At 44.1% G+C, this 24,021-nt stretch overlaps 1 non-coding gene across 1 annotated transcript; it reads right to left on the minus strand.

Moving 5' to 3' along the window:
* Positions 1 to 22,910: 22,910 nt before the first annotated feature.
* On the minus strand, positions 22,911 to 22,984 carry Trnat-ugu. The gene has a single exon. It is a non-coding gene; the product is annotated as a tRNA-Thr (tRNA).
* Between the last annotated feature and the right edge of the window lie 1,037 nt (positions 22,985 to 24,021).

The raw sequence follows: 24,021 nt of genomic DNA on the forward strand, positions 1-24,021 counted from the left end.
TGACTCTATTAGCATCATGTAACATACAGTAAAAATATTAAGGTCCTGCATCAAATAGTTTTTTTCAGATATGGGTCAAATACTTGCATAAATTAACATAGTTTAGATAGGCAGGGTGTGGTCCCCTTAAGCAGAGATAACACAGATCACACCTATCCTACTCTACACAGCAGACAAGCCTCCGAACCCCACGTTCTGTGAAGAGTCACGGATGTCCAACCATTTAGAGCCTAGTTGTAGTTTCACAGTCCTGTCTCCTTCCGGAGATCTCACGACAGTAGAACATGAACATTCGACCAGTTTTGCCGTTTTCGAGATGTTCTTTCACAGGCTTTTGGTAATAACAGTCTGCCCTTCGTCAAAGTCGCTTATCTCAATGGATTTCACCATATGCAGTCCATATCAAGGTCTCGCGGTAGCGTTCTCGCTTCCCGGCGGGGTCAGGGACTGGTTGCTTTTATGTCGTCTTCATTATCATCATTCATCCCCATTATGGTCGGGGGTCCACTAGGACCTAGCCTAACACGGCGTTGCGGGTCTCCGCATCGTCCCCTACGCTCTGTTACGGAGTATGGGGCTTCATCATCATCATCATCGCTAGAGTGATCCCCCATCCGTCTCTGCTGCCCTTATATACTTTTAATTGCGCTTCTCGTGCTCATAACGCCACCAGACTGTATACTACCTCACGATGAGCAGGCGTCATAATGTTTTGCCTTATCAGTGTATAGGAAAGTTACGTCATCAACGAGAAACTGTGTCCTGGATGCTAGTTTTGTAATCTGACTCTTAAACATTCAATCACAGTTCGTCACTCTGAATTAATGTCTAAGCAGGAGAGAGACTTGGGAAGTGCAGGTCGGTGCTAACGACGCAGAGCTGGGTGTTTCTTAAAGTGGCGCCGTTGGTGCGTAGCAGAAGCAGCGAGTAATCCGCGCTGGAATTTATGCCAGGGCAGGGCAGCGCGCCTCCGCGGCACGCACGAGTGGCCGCAGCCCTTCCTGCCTTTTGTTTCGTTTTTATGCGGCTTTTCGCTCTTTTTTTTGTCCCCTTTCGGTAGTTACCGCTCGAATTTCCAGCGAAACGCTCGTGCACAATGGAGCGGCATGGCCGAGTTCGTCGCCCTTATATCCGCCGCACCCGGCGGCTACCAGGGCTGTAAGTGTGTGTGTGTGTGTGTGTGTGTGTGTGTGTGTGTGAGTGAGTGTGTGTACGCACACAGGGTCGGGAGCGAATGAGGGAAGCTCCACACGGTGTATGCAGAGGGGTAGTAGGGGGGTAGTTGTCCCCGATGGCGCACTCGGATGTGGTTTCAGTAATGTATGTCTGCCCAGAAATCCGACTTAACCCGTTTCGATAGATGTAGGGAACGCCAGTTCAGATGCTAGAATCTGATTCGGTGCAACCAGCGGAAAACTGGAAGAAAAAAGAAATAAAATGCCAGTAAAGTGACAGTCGCCAACATCTTAATCGGCTCCTCAGCGCGTATGCATCCCAGTATCTCGTATATCAGAGATTATCATAAGAAAAACACGTCATCTCTCTCATCTAGTGTCCTAACTGCGTCCATCCATAAAACAAAAATATTGACAATATTCTTATCTACTGATCCCCTTCGCCTCTGGAAAAAAATACCATGCACTCTTCAGTGCCCTGCTGCATTTATTAAAACCTGACACTCCTAGTTTTCCCAAAAAAAATAAAGTATATGATTAATTTTTCTCCTTCTCACTGATACATTTATTTCTCCTTTCGTTTGTGAATCAGTCAGGCCACTTCCTTCTCCATCCTCCCCTCCCCCAAATCATTGCTTGCGTTTTTTCACGTTCCGCTTCCTCTAAACCAGGAGACCTCAAGCTTTTCGTCAGACGGAACACCTGAAGAATACTGGTACTTCGGTTGAACCTCTTGTGTATTTTGAAGGTTCATAAAGTTTAAAAAAATGAGAAAGCAACCCTTCCGCAAACTGCTGCAGATGTCAATGCTAGGTCATCAACAAGTGTCAGGGTGTGAACCATTCAACGAAACATCATCGATATGGGCTCTCAGAGCTGAAGGCTCACTCGTGTAACCTCGATGACTGCATGACACAAAGCTTTACGCCTCGCCTGGACAGCTAACGACTGGAAACACGTTGCCTGGTCGGACGGATCTCGTTTCAGATTGTATCGAGCGGATGGACGTGTACGGTATGTAGACAATCTCATGAACCCATGTCATTTAAAAATATTCCATATTAGATGTATTTATAACATGTTTGTCGGAATGAATATAATTGAAAATATACTGATCACCCAAAACATATGACAACCTACCTAATAGCAGGTATGTCCACCTTTGGCACGGATAATAGTGGCGAAGCGTCGTGGCACGGTAGCAATGAGGCTTTGGTAGGTCGTTGGAGGGAACTAGCACCACATCTAATTCCCGTAAATTACTGGGAGGGGCGAGATAAGCCATGACCCCACTTTCAGTCACATCCCAGATGTGTTCGATCGGGTTCATATCTGGCGAGTGGGAGAGCCAGCATATCAATTGAAACTCACCACTGTGTTTCTCTAACCATCCCATCACACTCCTGGTCTTGTCACATTGCGCATTATCTTGTTGAAAAACGCCACTTCTGTCTGGGGAAATGATCACCATGAAGGAGTGTACGTGGTCTGCTACCAGTGTACGATACCTCTTGGCCTTTGTGATGTCTTGCACGAACTCCATTGGACCCATAGGTGTCCACGTGAATGTTCCCAAGAGCATAATGGAACCGCTGTCAGCTTGTCCCCTTCATGCCGTACAGGTGTCAACGAACTGTTCCCCTGGAAGACGGCGGATTCTTACCCTCCCATCGGCACGATGGAGAAGATATCAGGTTTCATCACACCATGCAATTCTCTGCAACTGCACCAACGTTAACCTTGGCACATGCACGGGTAGTCGGCTGCAGAAGGGCATCGTTACGAGTGTTCGTTACACTTTGTGTTCAGATACACTTGTACCCCGCTCTCGTGTCCGTCGGCCGTCGTAATTTAATATATTATTATTGTTATTATTATTTTTAATTGTTGCCGACTTACGTGGTGGGCCTTAATAAAAATGATATTTCATTTTAATTTTGATTTACGATTAAATGCTTTCCTGAAGTTCTCCATTTTAACAATATTAATCTCAAATTATTTGTTACGTTAATGAATGTTAGACTCGCTGAATCTTAAATTATGAGCATATAAGCTGAACAATGTAATAAACTTTTCATATTAATTTCCTCGGCTAGTCAGCTCACTTTAAAGCAAAAGATCTTTAGTTATTAATTACAATTGCGGCCCACACACGCGCGAGAGTATTTTTCTTACCTCCGTTAACCATTGCCACGTAGTCGGAGTCCTGGCTCTGGCTGTCGGGTATGGTACTGAAAAATTAGAATCTTAAAGCTACATATTTCTGCAACTTCGTGCGGCTGTGGAGAAAAATTAATATTATGTTAATAGCGGGCGAGTTTTCCGCTTCCGCTAATTTTTCATAAGTTAATATCGCCACGTAATGGCGTCGTTGGCTGAATCGGCCGCTGCGATTGTTGAACTGTAAATTACTTGAATGCAAGTTAATTCGAGGAAGGCGGACATGAAATCGGGATCACCTCTTACAAATTAAAAGTGCACAATAATATTAAATTAATATATTATATGCTTAACTCATACAAATATGCTTACATTTGCCAGCACTCGCAAGATGTCCGTCTATACACAATCAGGACAAGAGAAGAAGTGAAGACGACTAAAAAATTAACAAAAGAGCGTATCTTGTCATCTCTTTAGATCATTTTGTTATAAATTATTCCTTTGCAATCGAAACCTACCCAGGGAAATTATTATTTTACGGCTACATGATAAAAATATATTATTCAATTTTTAAATGTCTCTTCTTTATAAATACTGTTTCTTAAGTCTTTTCGTAATATAGCACTGGGGACGCTATACCGCCCAGAATTAAAGCCGGATAATAGTTCCGCTAAAGTTCGGCGCCTGTTTTACCTGTCTCTCCAGCCTACGACGTCCGATATCCGTAACGAGCGGTTGGCACTCAATCGCACGACGTCTGCATGTGGTTTCAACTTGGTTTCGCCACGTATTGAAGACACTCACAACAGCACTCCTCGAAGATCCGACAAATCGTGCAGTTTCTGAAATTCTTGAGCCGAGCCGCCGGGCCATCACAATCTGCCTTCGCTCCGCGTCGATTCCCCATTATACACACAGACAGCACGCTCAGTGATGCTACATGCACCGTGTGTGTGTGTCTGGCTACCAGTCATTCCTAGCCAGGTGACGCTGCAATGGCCTGGACGGGTTTATATCGATAGTAGGTCGGTGGTGACAACCTTCTGGCTGATCAATATACATAGAATGCCTGGTTACATGTAAGACAGGTTCTGGTGACCCCAATCTTCCTAGATGAAATAAATCAGCAGTTAAATAAAATTAAACGTAACGCAATAGCATTGCTCATAAGTCAAACCGTGTATTGATTGGAAGGAGTATAATGGGAACACTACTGTTTACAACCATAACAAGGAGTAAAATATTACAACCAGACGCGTTGTACTAATACTATAGCTTCCTACCAAAGCCTATCTTCAGGCAGCGACACACATATCTTGTCCAACTTTCATGTTTCTCCTGAAGGTCCTTTGATATGGTAACACCACATATTCCAAACGTCCATTATAACTTTATATCCACAATATTTTAACCTGGTACACAGAGACAGTGAAAGATAAATTTTTAAATATAGAAGTCCATCACCTGTATTTGTTATACACGTTTCGTAGTGAAAGCTCGAATAAAATATAAATCAAATACCGTGTGGTTATAATTAAATTACCGTACGAGTAAAAAAAATGGTTCAAATGGATCTGAGCCCTATGGGGCTTAACATCTGGGGTAATCAGTCCCCTAGAACTTAGAACTACTTAAACCTAACTAACCTAAGGACATCACACACATCCATGCCCGAGGCAGGATTCGAACCTGCGACCGTAGCGGCCACCATGTCATACCCGTCCTACAGGAGAGAGACGCATTGAACTCAACTTTTCTTGCAAGATGGGGCCCACCGCACATCGATCGTGAAGTCCACCTGCTTCTCCGAAACGATCGAATTATCAAGCAATCGTTTCCAAATGCTTGACCCGCGTCATCAACTGATCTCACTCCTTGTGATTTCTGGTCGTGGGGCTACATGAAGGATACGGTTTACCATTCACAAATGTGCTTGTCTGATGCGCAGCATGTCAAGAGAAGTAGCCAGCATACCTACGGAAGTCCGCCATATTCAGCCCCTTTTGTAGCAGTAATTATATCGGTATATAATGGTGTGATGTACTGTAGCAGCACATTAAAAGCCTTTCAGATGCACTGATTCTGCATTATTTCTCTTCCTCAAGTTCTTGACATTAATGCTACTAAGTTTGGTCCTCGTACGATATTTAATTTCCGTGTCATAACGTGTTAAATAGCGAAAGTTAAGTTATAACTATCCGGTACTTACATTGTTGGAAGAAAGGTGGAAGCATCTAAGAGGGGACATTAGAAGTGTATCTGGAACCAACAAATGTATTAAGGTCCGGCATTCGCACAGTTACAGCCATGTGACGAGTATTCTGACTTACGCTACAGACCTTTAACGATTATAGCCGTCAAATGATGATAGAAAGCAAGGAACGCTCTGCTTTCACTGTTTTCCGGACTATGAAAGACTAAAGTTCTCCTTATTTTGTTGACATATTTCTTTCTGTCGTCATGATAATTGACAGTCTATCGAAGAACTAATTTCAGCCAGGCGCGAAATGGCTTAGAGAAGGTGCCCAGTTGTTCATCTTTAAAAATGATGACCGAGCAAAACATCCAGAAGGCCTTGACGGTTCCGGGGATTGTACCTACTTTTACGATTGGAATTCAATAAGTATTGCAACATGCTTTTTCTATTTTTGAACATAATCTCCGTTCAGTGCGACGGCCTAGGATGGTCTTATGCCCTCATGGTACCACTCTACTGGTCGACGTCTTGCTGCCTCAGTAAGGTCCCAAATATCCATGCATAGCTTCCACGGAGTGCATTCTTCGTTGGCCAAACACATTTATGTCGGAAAATGCGAGATCTGAACTGTGGTATGGATTAGGAACAACACTTCATTAACGTAAGTAAGTGTCGTGTGACTTGGGCCTCCTGTCGGGTAGACCGTTAGCCGGGTGCAAGTCTTTCGATTTGACGCCACTTCGGCGACTTGCGCGTCGATGAGGATGAAATGAGGATGATTAGGACGACACAACAACCAGTCCCTGAGCGGAGAAAATCTCCGACCCAGCCGGGAATCGAACTCGGTGTCTGAGGGTTGATATTCTGTATCACTGACCACTCAGCTAACGGGAACGGACAACACTCCAATGAACTGTTATGAAATCTTCACGGGTTATCACGGCAATCGCATATAACACTCCAATAAAGTTTTCTGAGTCCTATCTAGACTTGTGTGAGGCCTTGCGTTGTTATGGAGAAGGAGAAGTTCGTAAGTATTTTTGTGGCGACGATCACGCTGAAGTCGTTTCTTCAGTTTCCTGAGCGCAGCACAACACACTTCAGAGTTGATCGTTGCACCATGGGGGAGGACATCACAGAGAATAACCTTTTCAGGGTACCAGAAGACCGTCACCATGACTTTCACCGGCTGGGGGTGTGACTTTGAACTTTTTCTTCGGAGGAGAGGATGTGTGGCACCAGTTCATAGATTGCAGTTTTGTTTCCTGTTCGAAGCGATAAAACCATTTTTCATCTCCCGTGACGACGTTCGACAAAAAATTGTCACGATCAGCCTCGTAACGCGGAAGCAACTCCACACAGATGCCACACACGTTGCTCTTTATGGTCTTATGTTATGCGGTGAGGACCTAGCGCGCACATACATTTGAGAACCCCAACCTGTGTACTATTGTATCAGCACTATAAACAAGGAATCTCCAGCTGTGCAACAAGGTGTTTTATTGTGATCTGTCGATCACCTCGGCCGGCCACTGTGGCCGAGCGGTTCTAGGCACTTCAGTCCGGAACCGCGCTGCTGCTAACGCAAGTTTGAATCCTGCCTCGGTCATGGATGTGTGTGATTTACTTAGGTTAGTTAGGTTTAAGTAGTTCTATTCCAGGGGACTGATGACCTCAGATGTTCATAGTGCTTATAGCCATTTGAGCCATTTTGATCACTTCGAATGAGGGTTTCGGCACGTTCCAACATTGCATGTTGTCCCACAACTAATTCTGCATTGTTCCAACCAAAATCGAACGAGGAAAAAGGTGTTGCATAACTAACTGAACTACCGGTGATTTAATATATTTCATTCAGGATAATCTGACAGTGAGAAGCCTACTCAAGAAACTGAGTTCATGTGATCGCTCTAAGCTTGTGGTTATAGCTTGATACCAGTGCCTATCAATTTTAATTGTATATTACAGCAATGAGGATGGTCACTAAGCGACCGAAAATCGATTTTGCTGCCACTAAAACAACAAAATACGGCCAATGCTGATTTTTATTCCAATTCTACATTTGATAGGTTTACAGTTCCGGCATTCGCGTGGTGAAGACGAGAAACTTCCCGATTCTCTTTGTCGTAACCCGGGAATGTACATATATATTTTTTTTTACTTTTTTTTCATAATGTTGTCTGTATTAGACGAATGCCGATATAATATAGTTCATTCAGGAGAATCAGACAGCGGGAAGCTGAATTGGGAATAAACGTACGTCTGAGATCTATAGTCTTTTGTTCGCGAAAGCCTATTGTGATTGCTCAAGTCGCTCCAAAATTTGATTTTCATTATTGCCTCTGAGGTTCTCCGCTGACAAACGGGCACTGAGGACTAAGTGAGTTCATTTGCAAACTGCGTAAAAGAAATGTTTCCCCAGTGGCAGAAAGAAGCGCGAAACTCATAAAAGGGCCCGGAGCCTGGACTTGTGTGAGAAAGTTATACAAAAGGAGCAGACAGCCGTAACAGAAAAAAAGCACCGCTACAGAAGAGAGGCAGATATTGCTTACTACGTGGCAACCGCCAGCCTTCCCCCGGGTCCGTCTGCTGCCGCAGTCTTGGCTATGCAGATGGCAATTTCTCGCCGGGCGGCATTCTTTCATAAATGGGGGAGTGGCTGAGAGGACGGCGGCTGGAAGTAATATCCGACTTCGGCAAACACACACCGGTGGCCGGCCTTTGATCTGCGCCGACAATAGCGCAGCGTGGGAGGCAGGGCGCCGCCGCCTGTTCGCCGCTGGCCGCGACTCGGGCACGCGGAACAAAGGCCAGCCGTGTCCGGCGCCGTGTTGCGCAGGTGGCGCCGTCCACTCGACTCTGCCCTCAGGCGTATCTCTCCCTGTCTGAATTTCACTCTCGCGTTCGAAAACGGGCTGGGGTGGTGAACCTTGGACGCGGTCACTCACCTAGCCGACACACGCGACTTAGCATGCGGTTAGGGATGGCGGTTATCGCTGAAACAACCGGATTTCGGTTATACCGTTTCCTTCCGAGCAAATTTAACCTGGGTCTTACAACCGCTCAAAATATCCGGTTTCTGAAACAACCTATTCTCGGTCTTTTTACCCCTATTATTTCCCGTAATAAACATAGAAATCGAACAAAGATTGAAAAATGTTGACATTCTCCCTTTCAAGATACATAGAATCAAAATATTAAATTAAACAGGCAAATAAAGGAAAATTTAATTCGTCCACCATTCGCTGTTTTGAAACTTCCTGGCAGATTAAAACTGTGTGCCCGACCAAGACTCGAACTGTGAGGACGGGGTGTGAGTCGTGCTTGGGTATCTCAATTGGTAGAGCACTTGCCCGCGAAAAGCGAAGGTCCCGAGTTCGAGTCTCGGTGCGGCACACAATCTGCCAGGAAGTTTCATATCAGCGCACACTCCGCTGCAGAGTGAAATTCTCATTCTGGAAACGTCCCCCAGGCTGTAGCCCAGCCATGTCTCCGCATTACCCTTTCTTTCATGAGAGCTAGTTCTGCAGGGTTCGCAGGAGAGCTTCTGTAAAGTTTGGAAGGTAGGAGACGAGATACCGGCAGAAGTAAAGCTGTGAGGACGGGGCGTGAGTCGTGCTTGGGTAGCTCAGTTGGTAGAGCACTTGCCCGCGAAAGGCGAAGGTCCCGAGTTCGAGTCTCGGTGCGGCACACAATCTGCCAGGAAGTTTCATATCAGCGCACACTCCGCTGCAGAGTGAAAATCTCATTCTGGATTCGCTGTTTTTCTCGACAAGTGATAGGTGCTTCAATACTACAATAAATCACCAGTATTCACCTTATGACAGTAATGTTTTGGGACTCTGTTCAAAAATCGTGTTGCAATCGGGTATAATACCATTATTTGGGCATTGAGAAGGTTCAGTGCTAAAGAATGAAAATTGGGGTGGGAGAACTCCGTTTTTCGTGTTAATTTGCCCGGTTTAAAGGGATACTAGCAGATATACTTTGCCAATCGGCATCTGCATTAAATATTAGCAGTCACGATGGGTCCAGCGATTCTGCACTAGAAACAGAGCGGTGCCAACATTGTGCAGCTTTTCGCGAACATACTTCACACCAGGTGAGACACACAAAATAACTGTTGTAGTGACAACGAGCGCCCAATTGCCACTGAAGCAAGTTTCATGACGTCACAGACTCACAAGAAAATGGCTCTGAGCACTATGGGACTTAACATCTGAGGTCATCAGTCCCCTAGAACTTAGAACTAAGTAAACCTAACTAACCTAAGGACATTGCACACATCCATGCCGAGGCAGGATTCGAACCTGCGACCGTAGCAGTCGCTCGGTTCCAGACTGTAGCGCCTAGAACCGCACGGCCACTCCGGCCGGCAGACTCACATTAGAATGTTGCTTTAAAAAGAGACAGAATAAAGTTTTTTTTTACATTTTAAATCATTTTCAAAGTTTGTTAGAACTGTTTTAAAATAGAACTATTTATCTTTATTGTCAGTTTTTGTTATTATGGCACTTATTAAAAACCCTGTAATTCAAAACCATCTGACAAGAAATAATTTACATCTGAGATTAATCATTAGGTGAAATATTTTGTGAAGTTAGCAACACAAGTGACTCAAGTGACAGATATAGTACATAAAGTAGATATCAGTAAAACTTACAGAATACTACCACAGAATGAGTACCGATCGCTACTCCACGTAAATTGCATTAACAGTGTTGATCCGAATCGTCATCTTGTTAGCTATTTCTGGTTCCATAATATTTGAACATATTGGAAGTGTGTTGTGACATTCAAAATTGTCTGAGAAAGGGTTGTGGCTATTTTCTGAGCTGCTGATACAACTGGTCAAATTACCTGTAATGTGGACATTCTGCATTCATAGTATGCAATCCATACTTCCTCTTCTTACTCCTCGCCAATAATCACATATAATCACATTTTCCCAGCGTGGTAGCCGCGCGGTTTAGGACGCCTTGTCACGGTCCGCGTGTCTCATCCCCCCGCCCATTGGGGAGTTTATAGTCCTCCCTCGGGCATGGATGTGTGTGTGTTGCCCTTAGCGTAAGTTAGTTTAAGTTACATTAAGTAGTAGCTTACGGACCGATGACTTCGGCAGTTTCGTCCCATAAGACCTTACCACAAATTTCCACAAAAACACATTTTTGTGGCGAACGAATCACTACCGCTGTAGCCAGACGGTGCAGTGAACAAGTTTTATGATTCAGACCGTTGCAAGTAATGCCGTCTGCTAGCGATGTCAACAGGGCAGATTAATTACTCCCGGCGAATAGCGACCAAAGGTGTGCCAACGGCCGCGCGGGATTAGCCGAGCGGTCTTGGGCGCTGCAGTCATGGACTGTGCAGCTGATCCCGGCGGAGGTTCGAGTCCTCCCTCGGGCATGGGTGTGTGTGTGTTTGTCCTTAGGATAATGTAGGTTAAGTAGTGTGTAAGCTTAGGGATTGATGACCTTAGCAGTTAAGTCCCATAAGATTTCACACACATTTGAACATTTTGATGTGCCAACAGCGAATCTTCAGTTTAAAAGTACTCACTGTCCGAGTTGGATTTACGTGCACCATTCGGTTGCATACATCCGGGCGGAGCGAATGGTTCGTCAGCTTCAAATACAGTAGTGTGTAAAACTTGATAGGGTGGAAGTAGCATTCGCTTGGTGCGTCACTGACAAGTAACATAGGTCACTGAAACTTGGACCATATATAGAAAGAATTGCTTCAGTAAAGTGGACAAGGTAACTGATAGAAATACGCGATGAGACACTGGAATCACCGCCATTAATGATCATCTCTTGGACATTACAATCAAGAACAACTGCCAAGATGAGAAACATAGAAGTAGATATCCTCGGAGTAACGAGGCAGCTTAAATCACTTAATAAAGCAAAACAAGGATAATGGAATGTAGTCTCATTAAGTCGGGTGATGCTGAGGGAATTAGATTAGGAAATGAGGCACTTAAAGTAGTAAAGGAGTTTTGCTATTTGGGGAGCAAAATAACTGATGATGGTCGAAGTAGAGAGGATATAAAATGTAGGCTGGCAATGGCAAGGAAAGCGTTTCTGAAGAAGAGAAATTTGTTAACATCCAGTATTGATTTAAGTGTCAGGAAGTCATTTCTGAAAGTATTCGTATGGAGTGTAGCCATGTATGGAAGTGAAACATGGACGATAAATAGTTTGGACAAGAAGAGAATAGAAGCTTTCGAAATGTGGTGCTACAGAAGAATGCTGAAGATTAGATGGGTAGATCACATAACTAATGAGGAAGTATTGAATAGGATTGGGGAGAAGAGAAGTTTGTGGCACAACTTGACCAGAAGAAGGGATCGGTTGGTAGGACATGTTCTGAGGCATCAAGGGATAACCAATTTAGTACTGGAGGGCAGCGTGGAGGGTAAAAATCGTAGAGGGAGACCAAGAGATGAATACACTAAGCAGATTCAGAAGGATGTAGGTTGCAGTAGGTACTGGGAGATGAAAAAGCTTGCACAGGATAGAGTAGCATGGAGAGCTGCATCAAACCAGTCTCAGGACTGAAGACCACAACAACAACAACAAAGGCAAGGCCTCCAATTCAGATTGAATACCAGCTCAAATGGTTCAAATGGCTCTGAGCACTATGGGACTTAACATCTATGGTCATCAGTCCCCTAGAACTTAGAACTACTTAAACCTAACTAACCTAAGGACAGCACACAACACCCAGCCATCACGAGGCAGAGAAAATCCCTGACCCCGCCGGGAATCGAACCCGGGAACCCGGGCGTGGGAAGCGATGTATACCAGTCAGGTTCCTCTCAGAGTATGCTGATAAAATATCTCCATATTTAGCAATTATACACAACTCGTTCACAAAAAGATCCGTACCTAAAGACTGGAAAATTGCTCAAGTCACACCAATATTTTTAGATTTCCAGAAGGCTTTCGACACCGTTCCTCACAAGCGTCTTCTAACCAAACTGCGTGCCTGCGGAGTATCGCCTCAGTTGTGCGACTGGATTCGTGATTTCCTGTCAGAAAGGTCACAGTTCGTAGGAATAGACGGAAAGTCATCAAGTAAAACAGAAGTAATATCCGGCGTTCCCCAAGGAAGTGTTATAGGCCCTCTATTGTTCCTGATCTATGTTAACGACATAGGAGACAATCTGAGTAGCCGTCTTAGATTGTTTGCAGATGATGCTGTCATTTACCGTCATGTTAAGTCATCAGATGATCAAAACGACTTGCAAAACGATTTAGGTAAGATAAGATATCTGTATGGTGCGAAAAGTGGCAATTGATCCTGAATAAGGAAAATTGTGAAGTTATTCACATGAGTACTAAAAGAAATCAACTGAATTTCGATTACGCCGTAAGTCATACAAATATAAAGGCTGTAAATTCAACTAAATACTTAGGGATTAGAATTACAAGTAACCTAGATGGGAACGATCAAATAGATAATATTGTGGGTAGAGCAAACCAAAGACTGCGATTCATTGGCAGAACACTTAGAAGGTGCAACAGGTGTACTAAATAGACTGCTTACACCACGCTTGTCCGCCCTATTTTGGAGTACTGCTGTGCGGTGTGGGATCAGCATCAGGTGGGACTGACGGATGACATCGAAAAAGTACAAAGAAGGGCAGCTCGTTTTGTATTATCGCCAAATAGGAGAGATAGTGCCACAGACATGATACGTGAATTGGAGTGGCAATCACTAAAACAAAGGCGTTTTTCGTTGCGCCGGGATCTTCTCATGAAATTTCAATCATCAGTTTTCTCCTCCGATTGCGAAAACATTGTGTTGGCACCCACCTACATAGGGAAAAATGATCATCACGATAAAATAAGAGAAATCAGGGCTCGCACAGAAAAATTGAAGTGCTAGTTTTTCGCGCGTACCGTTCGAGAGTGGAACGGTAGAGAGACAGCTTGAAAGTGGTTCATTGAACCCTCTGCCAGGCACTTTATTGTGAATATCATAGTAATTACGTAGATGTAGATGTAGACAAACGGCAGAACATGGTTCATAATAGAGTGTGTGACCACCACTGACGGCAGTGCACGCTGTGCAACGTGCTCACATGTCGGCCACGGGGTTAGTATGGAGTTCTTGTGGTATGGCGTTCAATTCCTCTACCAGGGCGGTTTACAACTCATGGATGGTCGTTAAGTGCATGGGAGAGTTCTGCAGTACGTCTCCCCAAAGCATCCCACAATTGGCCGATGGGATTTAAGTCGGGGAAACGGGCAGGCCAGTCCATTCGCCGAATGTCCTCTCGTTCCAAGAACTTCTCCATTTGCGTAGTTCGATGTGGTCGCGCACTCTCGTTCATAAAACTGAAGTCAGGGCCGAATGCACTCCTGAAAAGAAGCTCTTGAGAACGGAGTACATTGTCACAATAATGTTGATCAGTGACTGTACCCAGTGCAGAGATTTGGAGTTGAGTTAGGCCATGCATTATTTTGCCTCCCCAAAACGATCATATTGGACAATGAAACTTCCTGGCAGATTAAAACTGTGTGCCGGACCGAGACTCTGAGCTACCCAAGCACGACTCTCACCCGTCCTCACAGCTTTACAGCACTTGCCCGCGAAAGGCAAAGGTCCTGAGTTCGAGTCTCGGTCCGGCACACAGTTTTAATCTGCCAGGAAGTTTCATATCAGCTCACACTCCGCTGCAGAGTGAAAATCTCATATTGGACAATGTTCCTGGATGCGTAACCTGTCCCACTTCTCGCGATGTGACAGTACGTTACGCACCCAAGTACATTGTCGAGCATCACCGCTGTCGTCAGTAAATCGTATATTGTTAATATTTCCTCCACCAATTCAGGCGCTTCTAGCCCAGCCATCAAGAGATTCCCATTGACCTTTTTGCATGTATGTTGTTCATGTGGAGAGAGAGGACATAACCGTGCCTGACATCTCGGCCGCTGTGGCCGACTTGTTCTAGGCGCTTCAGTCGGGAACCGCGCTGCTGCTACGGTCGCAGGTTCGAATCCGGCCTCGGGCATGGATGTGTGTGATGTCCTTAGGTTGGTTAGTAGTTCTAAGTTCTAGGGGCTGATGACCTCAGATGTTAAGTTCCATAGTGCTTAGAGCCATTTGAACCATTTGAACATCTTTTGATACACTGAAAATATGAGACGTGCCAGCACTTGCCTTTAAAGTTGCGAAGTGATCATTGTAGAGAATTCTGACCAGTATTAACTCGTGTAGTGGAACACGGAGCTCTGCAAGCACCTGCCACAACTTGGCCCAGATAACACAGCCAAAAGCTTTCCTGTGATCAAGGAACCGAATGAAAAATGGGAACGTAGAGCTCTCGCATAGTCTCCATTATTTGTCGTATGCTGAGGATCTGTTCACGATTTCCTTTTCCGTCAACAAAACCGTCTGGTTCTGAGGATATGTGAGGATGAATGTACGGGTACAAACCCTGGTAGGTTAGTGGGTAGAGGCGCAGGTGGTGAACTGATCAAATGGCCATTTCCTGCTCCCACCTATAACTCTAGGTGCCACTGCCTGTCATAGCTGTCACACGTTTCTTTCGGCCATTTATGTAGGCTCCAACCCCGACCCATTTAGGAGGATTAGGAAAAGATTGGCCCGTTATCTCCAGGCTGAAGTAAGACTTCTGCCCCCTTATGCTAGAAATCGCCACTGGTGTACACGACAGCCACAGGAATACCACACAGGTTCGGCATGGAAGTGATATGTTATTTTCTGATGTGGGAGGGCAACTACGTGCGTCAGTTAGAAAGTTTTAATTATCACCTCGAAAAATGAAGCTGGGAAGATGAAACAAGTTGATGGTCTTAGTCCAGAGTAGCGTATTCGCCTTCCATTGCTACACATTCATCATAACTATTGATAACTTGGCAGCTGCACAAGTCTGCATTTACGTTGTTCAGAAAACATTTCGCCTCGAAAATCACCTCGTCCTCATTCTGGAAATGCCTTCCATGAAATGTTTTTTTTTCATCAAGGAACAAGTAAAAGACAATCGTTGCAATGTCAGGAGATTACGAGCCGATGAGGCAGTTTTAATACACAGATGTAATTTGAAAAAGGAATGCTTCATATAACTGTTCTGTGCTTATGAAGTTTGCTTTCCACACTACTCTGGTAGATCTGTATCGCTTGATAGCTTCGTTCTCAGTGAAACATTGAAACCTCTACATCTGTCTTCAAATGGTTCAAATGGCTCTGAGCACTATGGTACTTAACATCTGAGGTCATCAGTCCCCTAGACGTAGAACTACTTAAACTTAACTAACCTAAGAACAACACGCACATCCATGTCCGAGGCAGCATTCGAACCTGCTACCGTAGCAGCAGCGCGGTTCCGAACTGAAGCGCCTAGAACCGTTCGGTCACAACGGCCGGCTCCTCTGTCTTATTCCATTAATAAATAAATCGACAGAAACCACAATAACTGTCGCAGGTGCAGAGATTATACGTTTCATCCCAAGTCTACAAAGAAACTCTATCATTTGAAAGATTAGATTATGTGCAAAAAGTTATCTATAAACATTATGTTGATAAGTATTACGTGAGAGACATCTATTCACAACTGAATAAAGGGAATTTTTCTTGCCGCGCGCATTTCTCCTACATTATCTAGAAGGCATTTTCAGTTGTTCTTGAATATATACACATGTTTGTTTAAACTATTTTTCTTCACATTTGGACATTATGTATTGCGGTTTTAAACAATTCTGACGCTTTCTCTTTGCCTATGATGTCGTGGTAATACAATTTTCTACTTAAGTATTTCGTAGATGCTGATCTACGTACGTTCGTTTACGTGTTTTACAGCTGTTCTTCTTTTGCTTTTTGCTATACGAAATTTCGTTTTCGCAGCAATAGGAAATGAACATTTGTTTACTTCATGGTATATTTTTGATGGCCTTGCCAACTGTTGAAGTTTGTTACCAACTGTTGAATGTGCCTTTGTGATATTTGTGTTATTATGTTTAGTAGAAAATATGTGTTGTTGTGTATCTTGTCGTTTATCACATGTTTTCTCCTGTGCTATGATTTTCTGGACATGATAGTATTTCTGCATTAGTACAAGGCATTTGTTGTGGTTGCTTGTCCTAATGATATCTATATCTTTTTCTCAGTTGGGACGATGATGGTTACAGTCTTTTAACTGTTTTGCAAATTTGGAATGATTTCTTTTATATTTCCAATACCACATGTCTTCTTTTTCATCATGACTTTGACATTCAAGTCCTGATTCCTGGAATCTGTCCGTTCTGATTGTTGCTTGGCTTAGGTTTATTTGGTGAGTTAGCACAATTTATGTGCTATATTGAGGCCCTATTTATGTTGAATTTTTGGCACTCTGTGTGTCAATTTACGTGTGTAACACAGAGGGTACCATAAGCTTTGTGTCTTTAGGTGTTGTCAATGTGTATGTGTGTCGTGAACATTCGTGGGTGGGGACACGTCATTTTTCCTACGTTCTGAATGTGTTGGATCTGTTGCTTTTGTTTAGAATTTGTGTTTTAATTTTTTGAGTAAGTGTGCGTACGACAGTGTGTGTCATACCCATTGTTCCTTTCTGTTTTTATGACTGAACTCAAATCTTTTTCATAGTTTCTTTTATTGAGTGGAGTCCTGTTTATTTTAGCTTCTGGTTGTGGGGATGACTGTACGAATATGTGTAATGTATTGTTGTGTATATGGCTGTTGGTTCTCTATAAATGTCAAAGGAGTGTTTGCCATTTTCCGTTATTATTGTGATGACAAGGAAATTTATTTGGTTTTCTTCCAATTTTTGACTGTGAACTTTATGTTCTGATATACTTTGTTGCTTTCTGAATGCAGTTCATTTATTTTCTTCTTTCGCCTCATCGACCAGACAGACAATGTAGTACACATATCCGTCGCCAATACATGATTTTAAATCTTTGAACAGTGACTATCTTTACACGTACTTGGTTTTATAAATGATTGATAAAAATGTTGGCTAAGGTTGTTGTTATTAGGGATCCCATGGGTATGTAGTCCCTCACTTTGCAGATAATGGTCAACCTAAAACTGGAAGTAGTTTTGTTTAGTTATCAGTTTGGGCATACTTACAGAGTGAAAATTATTGAACTATATGAAAAAAACGTAAATTAGTTACACATTTTATTCAACATGTCAACGTCACTTCAGATATTCGGATTTAGGTTATGACTTGTTCGATATGCCTGCCACCATTGGCGATGATGTGGCACAGACGAATAGCGAAATTCCGCATGACCCGCTGAAATGTCTGAACATCGATGCTGTCGATGACCACCTGAATGGCTGTTTTCAGCTCATGAATGGTTTTTTGATTATTGCTGTACGCCTTGTCTTAGATGTAGGCCCCACAAAAGGGAGTTTCATGTGTTCAGATCCGGAGAATATGGCAGCGAATCGAGGTCCATCCCAGTGACCTCTGGGTACTCCAGACCCAGAATGCGGTCCCCAAAGTGCTCCATTCTGAATGCAGTTCATTTATTTTCTTCTTTCGCCTCATCGACCAGACAGACAATGTAGTACACATATCCGTCGCCAATACATGATTTTAAATCTTTGAACAGTGACTATCTTTACACGTACTTGGTTTTATAAATGATTGATAAAAATGTTGGCTAAGGTTGTTGTTATTAGGGATCCCATGGGTATGTAGTCCCTCACTTTGCAGATAATGGTCAACCTAAAACTGGAAGTAGTTTTGTTTAGTTATCAGTTTGGGCATACTTACAGAGTGAAAATTATTGAACTATATGAAAAAAACGTAAATTAGTTACACATTTTATTCAACATGTCAACGTCACTTCAGATATTCGGATTTAGGTTATGACTTGTTCGATATGCCTGCCACCATTGGCGATGATGTGGCACAGACGAATAGCGAAATTCCGCATGACCCGCTGAAATGTCTGAACATCGATGCTGTCGATGACCACCTGAATGGCTGTTTTCAGCTCAGGAATGGTTTTTTGATTATTGCTGTACGTCTTGTCTTAGATGTAGGCCCCACAAAAGGGAGTTGCATGTGTTCAAATCCGGAGAATATGGCAGCGAATCGAGGTCCATCCCAGTGACCTCTGGATACTCCAGACCCAGAATGCGGTCCCCAAAGTGCTCCACCAGGGCATCAAACACTTCCCTGCTTCGATAAGGTCAAGCTCCGTCTTGCATTAACCACATCTTTTCGAAATTAGGGTCACTTTGGATAATGGGGATGAAATCATCGTTCAAAACATTCACGTACCGTTCGGTAGTCACCGTGCCGTCAAGGAATATCGCACCGTGACTAGACATTGCAGATCACGCAGACACTCGTTGAGGTTGAAGAGACTCGATCGCGAAATGCGGATACCCAGTCCCCCAAATGCGCCAATTTTGCTTAAGACGAACCCATCCAAGTGAAAGTAGGCATCGTCGATAAACCAAACCAGGCATGCACATACTAATTTCCATCACTCCCCTAGGCCAACCGTGCAGTTTGAACGTCCTAACGCAAACCATTCGGAAGTTATGACTACAAAACTTGTGAGTAAAAATTTATAGTATCACTACATCATAGAAAACAACTAGCACCGGTCCTGTTTATAACCTCAGTATTTAATGTGCAAAATGTAAAGTAAAAAAAAAGGCTTGCACACATATATGTATATATTTCAGGCCATTGAAGATGCCTTACAGCCGGTGCGGTTAGCTACGCACGCTGGTGCGACCGCTTCTGGTTCAAATGGCTCTGAGCACTATGGGACAACATCTGAGGTCATCAGTCCCCTAGAACTTAGAACTACTTAAACCTAGCTAACCTAAGGACATCACACACATCCATGCCCGAGGCAGGATTCGAACCTGCGACCGTAGCGGTCACGCGGTTCCCGACTGAAGCGCCTAGAACCGCACGGCCACACGGGCGGGCACCGCTTCTGGAACGGGGAAATATGCCTGACGTGTTAACAAAGAATGGTTGGTTTGCCAACCAGCCTGAATGTGGTTTATAGGCGATTCGCTCATCGTACTGGGTGTATACAGGACTGGTTCCCACGTTCCGTCTCCGATACAAACTATGCGAACATTTAGAATGATTTCTCACACTAGCACACAGTATTTACTCCACATACAGAATGGGTACCCTGCGTCTGTCATGGGGGAGAGGGGGGAGGGGTGAAGAGGAGACAGACGACCTCAGCTGTTTGGCCTCCTTAAGCACTCAGTAAGAATCAGATTACCTTGCAAATAATAGAAGTGAAACGTGTATGTCAAGAAAAATTTGTTGTATTCAGTGGCGATTAGACGGACTTAAGTAATAATCATCAACATAACATTACACGATACAGAGGACGACAGGAAAAGAAATTTTTAACGATGGTACATTAATTTTTTGTACTGTGTCCTTGTCAATGTTTGAGACAAATCATGCCTTGTCTTCTTGTGGACACATACCTGCAGATATGAGATGCCCCATGAAATGTTCCTAAATACTCGTGAGCAGCACAAATCTTTGTATTGATAAGACAAATTTATCACGCACACACCTTTTTGTGGAACAGCGATATAAAAACGGTGACAGAAGAATTATTGATTACAGTGGGCGCCCAATCTGTGAATTCAGTTCATTTATCAGCCCTTCCGATACTGTCGTCTGTAAGCTGAACGATACGTTCTCGTCTTTATGATTAATTGATACTCGTAGCCGTTAAGTCCAGACAGACAAATGGGAACGCAGCTATAAAGTCACCTACGAGTGGATGCCGCGACGATGGATTACTATACATTGTAATTATTCGTCTATATTTTTATTTATTTGAGTATGAGCTACCATTTAGGGCGACAGGTCGTCGTTTATTGGCTCATATGACGTACTGACGGCATCGGAACAGTCGACTATTGTTATTTGATGAACATATCGTGACCTTTATGCAGGCTGTATGTTCTGTACCACATTGATCAATGTTCTCTCTGTTGTTTAACTTCACAAGACGACTTCATTAGCACAGTCTGTGTTTCATGCAGCGGCGTGGTTTTTCTATCAAAAGAACATTGCTTTGCCGGACACATTACTGATTAATATTTTACTGCATACTTATGATTGAAAAGAACGCGCGCGCGCGCGCAAGCGCACTCGCACACACACACACACACACACACACACACACACACACACACACACACATATATATATATATATATATATATATATATATATATATATATATATTTGGTGTATTTACCAGTTTTCATTATTTTTTACGTGATTTCACGGTAATAATAATTTCTCTGGGTGCGCCAAAGCAACTGCGCCACGTCATATTGTTCACTCACCAGATAACTCAGTAAAGTTGCATGCGGAATTGTATTAAATGAGATGGTCCCGTCGTCTACACCGGTCGTCAAAAATTAAGAACGAAAGAGACTGAAGAGAATCGTTCAACCTGACAGAACTGCCACCCTTCCGCAAATTACTGTAGATTTTAGTGCTGGCCCATCAACATGTGTCAGCGTGCGAACCATTCAAAGAAACAACCATTCATGCGCTCTGTGCATTCCGATGGACTTGGGCAATTTCAACAGGTCATGCGACATCCCCCACGTCCATAATTGCTACAGAGTGGCTCCGGGAACACTCTTCTAAGTTTAGACACTTCCGCTGGCCACAAAACTCCCCAGACATGAACATTATTGAGCATATCTGGGATGCCTTGGAGCTTTCTGTTCAGAAACGATCTCCAGCCCCTCGTACTCTTAGGGATTTATGGACAGCCTTGCAGTATTCATGGTGTCATTTCCGTCCAGCACTATCTCAGACATTAGTCGAGTCCATGTCACGTCGTGTTGCGGCACTTCTGCCTGCTCGCGGGGCCCTACGCGATAGCAGGCAGGTGTACCAGGTTCTTTGGCTCTTCAGTGTATACAGGGTGTTACAAAAAGGTACGGCCAAACTTTCAGGAAACATTCCTCACACACAAAGAAAGAAAATATGTTATGTGGACATGTGTCCGGAAACGCTTACCTTCCATGTTAGAGCTCATTTTATTACTTCTCTTCAAATCACATTAATCATGGAATGGAAACACACAGCAACAGAACGTACAAGCTTGACTTCAAACACTTTGTTACAGGAAATGTTCAAAATGTCCTCCGATAGCGAGGATACATGCATCCACCCTCCGTCGCATGGAATCCCTGATGCGCTGATACACCCCTGGAGAATGGCGTGTTGTATCACAGCCGTTCACAATACGAGCACGAAGAGTCTCTACATTTGGTACCGGGGTTACGTAGACAAGAGCTTTCAAATGCCCCCATAAATGAAAATCAGGAGAGCACAGAGGCCATGGAATTGGTCCGCCTCTACCAATCCATCGGTCACCGAATCTGTTGTTGAGAAGCGTACGAACACTTCGACTGAAATGTGCAGGAGCTCCATCGTGCATGAACCACATGTTGTGTCGTACTTGTAAAGGCACATGTTCTAGCAGCACAGGTAGAGTATCCCGTATGAAATCATGATAACGTGCTCCATTGAGCGTAGGTGGAAGAACATGGGGCCAAATCAAGACATCACCAACAATGCCTGCCCAAACTTTCACAGAAAATCTGTGTTGATGACGTGATTGCACAATTGCGTACGGATTCTCGTCAGCCCACACATGTTGATTGCGAAAATTTACAATTTGATCACGTTGGAATGAAGCCTCATCCGTAAAGAGAACATTTGCACTGAAATGAGTATTTACGCGTTGTTGGATGAACCATTCGCAGAAGTGTACCCGTGGAGGCCAATCAGCTGCTGATAGTGCCTGCACACGCTGTACATGTTACGGAAACAACTGGTTCTCCCGTAGCACTCTCCATACAGTGAAGTCGTCAACGTTACCTTGTACAGCAGCAACTTCTCTGACGCTGACATTAGGGTTATCGTCAACTGCGTGAAGAATTGCCTCGTCCATTGCAGGTGTCCTCGTCGTTCTAGGTCTTCCCCACTAGCGAGTCATAGGCTGGAATGTTCCGTGTTCCCTAAGACGCCGATCAATTGCTTTGAACTTCTTCCTTCCGGGACACCTTCGTTCTGGAAATCTGTCTCGATACAAACGTACCGCGCCACGGCTATTGCCCAGTGCTAATCCACACATCAAATGGGCATCTGCCAACTCCGCATTTGTAAACATTGCACTGTCTGCAAAACCACGTTCGTGATGAACACTAACCTGTTGATGCTACGTACTGATGTGCTTGATGCGAGTACTATAGAGCAATGAGTCGCATGTCAACACAAGCACCGAATAAATGATGACTAACTGAAACCCTCAGCTGCCGACAGGTGTTGTTCATATACCTCGATGTGGACAGCTGAAAATGTGTGCCCCGACCGGGACTCGAACCCGGGATCTCCTGCTTACATGGCAGACGCTCTATCCATCTGAGCCACCGAGGACACAGATGAATAGCGCGACTGCAGGGACTTATCCCTTGCACGCTTCCCGTGAGACTCACATTCCCAACACTCCACAATTCTACATATGTAATGTACCTTATACACATTTGCCCATCCACTCATTACTCGCGCACGCTTTGGCGATTTCCGTAAGAGTTTGGGCAACCTGTGCGCATTCGCACAGACGAAGGTCAATGGCTGGGTAGCCCTTAACTATATACATGAAGACAGTAACTGTTCTCGAAAGAGCAACACCTGTCGGCAGCTGAGGGTTTCAGTTAGTCATCATTTATTCCAGGGAAAAGCTGCACGCTCATCAACAGTATTCTGTTCTTTCGAGAACAGTTACTGTTTTCATATACAAGCACCGAAGTCAACATTACCTTCCTTCAATTGGGCCAACTGGCGGTGAATCGAGGAAGTGCAGTACATACTGACGAAACTAAAATGAGCTCTAACATGGGAATTAAGCGTTTCCGGACACATGTCCACATAACATCTTTTCTTTATTTGTGTGTGAGGAATGTTTCCTGATAGTTTGGCCGTACCTTTTTGTAACACCCTGTATAACGTACACTGTCTAACCACAAGTGTACGGACACGTATTAGTTGATGTTATATGTGGCGTGCCCACCTTTCACCTTTCTGGTGAAGACACTTTCAGTAGGTGTCTGAGTACCTCTTGAGGAATGGCAGCTCTCTCTCCCTCAAGAGCCGGAACAAGAGGTGGTAGAGATGTTGGATCCCGGGGTCTGGTGGAGCGCGTCGAGGTTCTAACTCATCCCAGAGGTGTTCCATTGTGTTCTCATTCTTCCGCCTTGAGCGCTTCCTTAAGCACGTGAAGGAAACCATACCTTAACTACGAAAAACACACTTATCCAGTAACACCACCACCTCCGTACTGCACTGTTGGTACTACACTATGGCGGGCAATCTTCTCCAGTCATTCCCAAAAAGCATATCCTTCCATTGGATTATCACATGAAGCCTGATTCACCGCTCCAAATCAGCCGTTTCGAGTCACCCACCGTCCACTG

Source organism: Schistocerca americana, chromosome 3 (assembly GCF_021461395.2).
Source record: "Schistocerca americana isolate TAMUIC-IGC-003095 chromosome 3, iqSchAmer2.1, whole genome shotgun sequence".
NCBI classification, from domain to species: domain Eukaryota; kingdom Metazoa; phylum Arthropoda; class Insecta; order Orthoptera; family Acrididae; genus Schistocerca; species Schistocerca americana.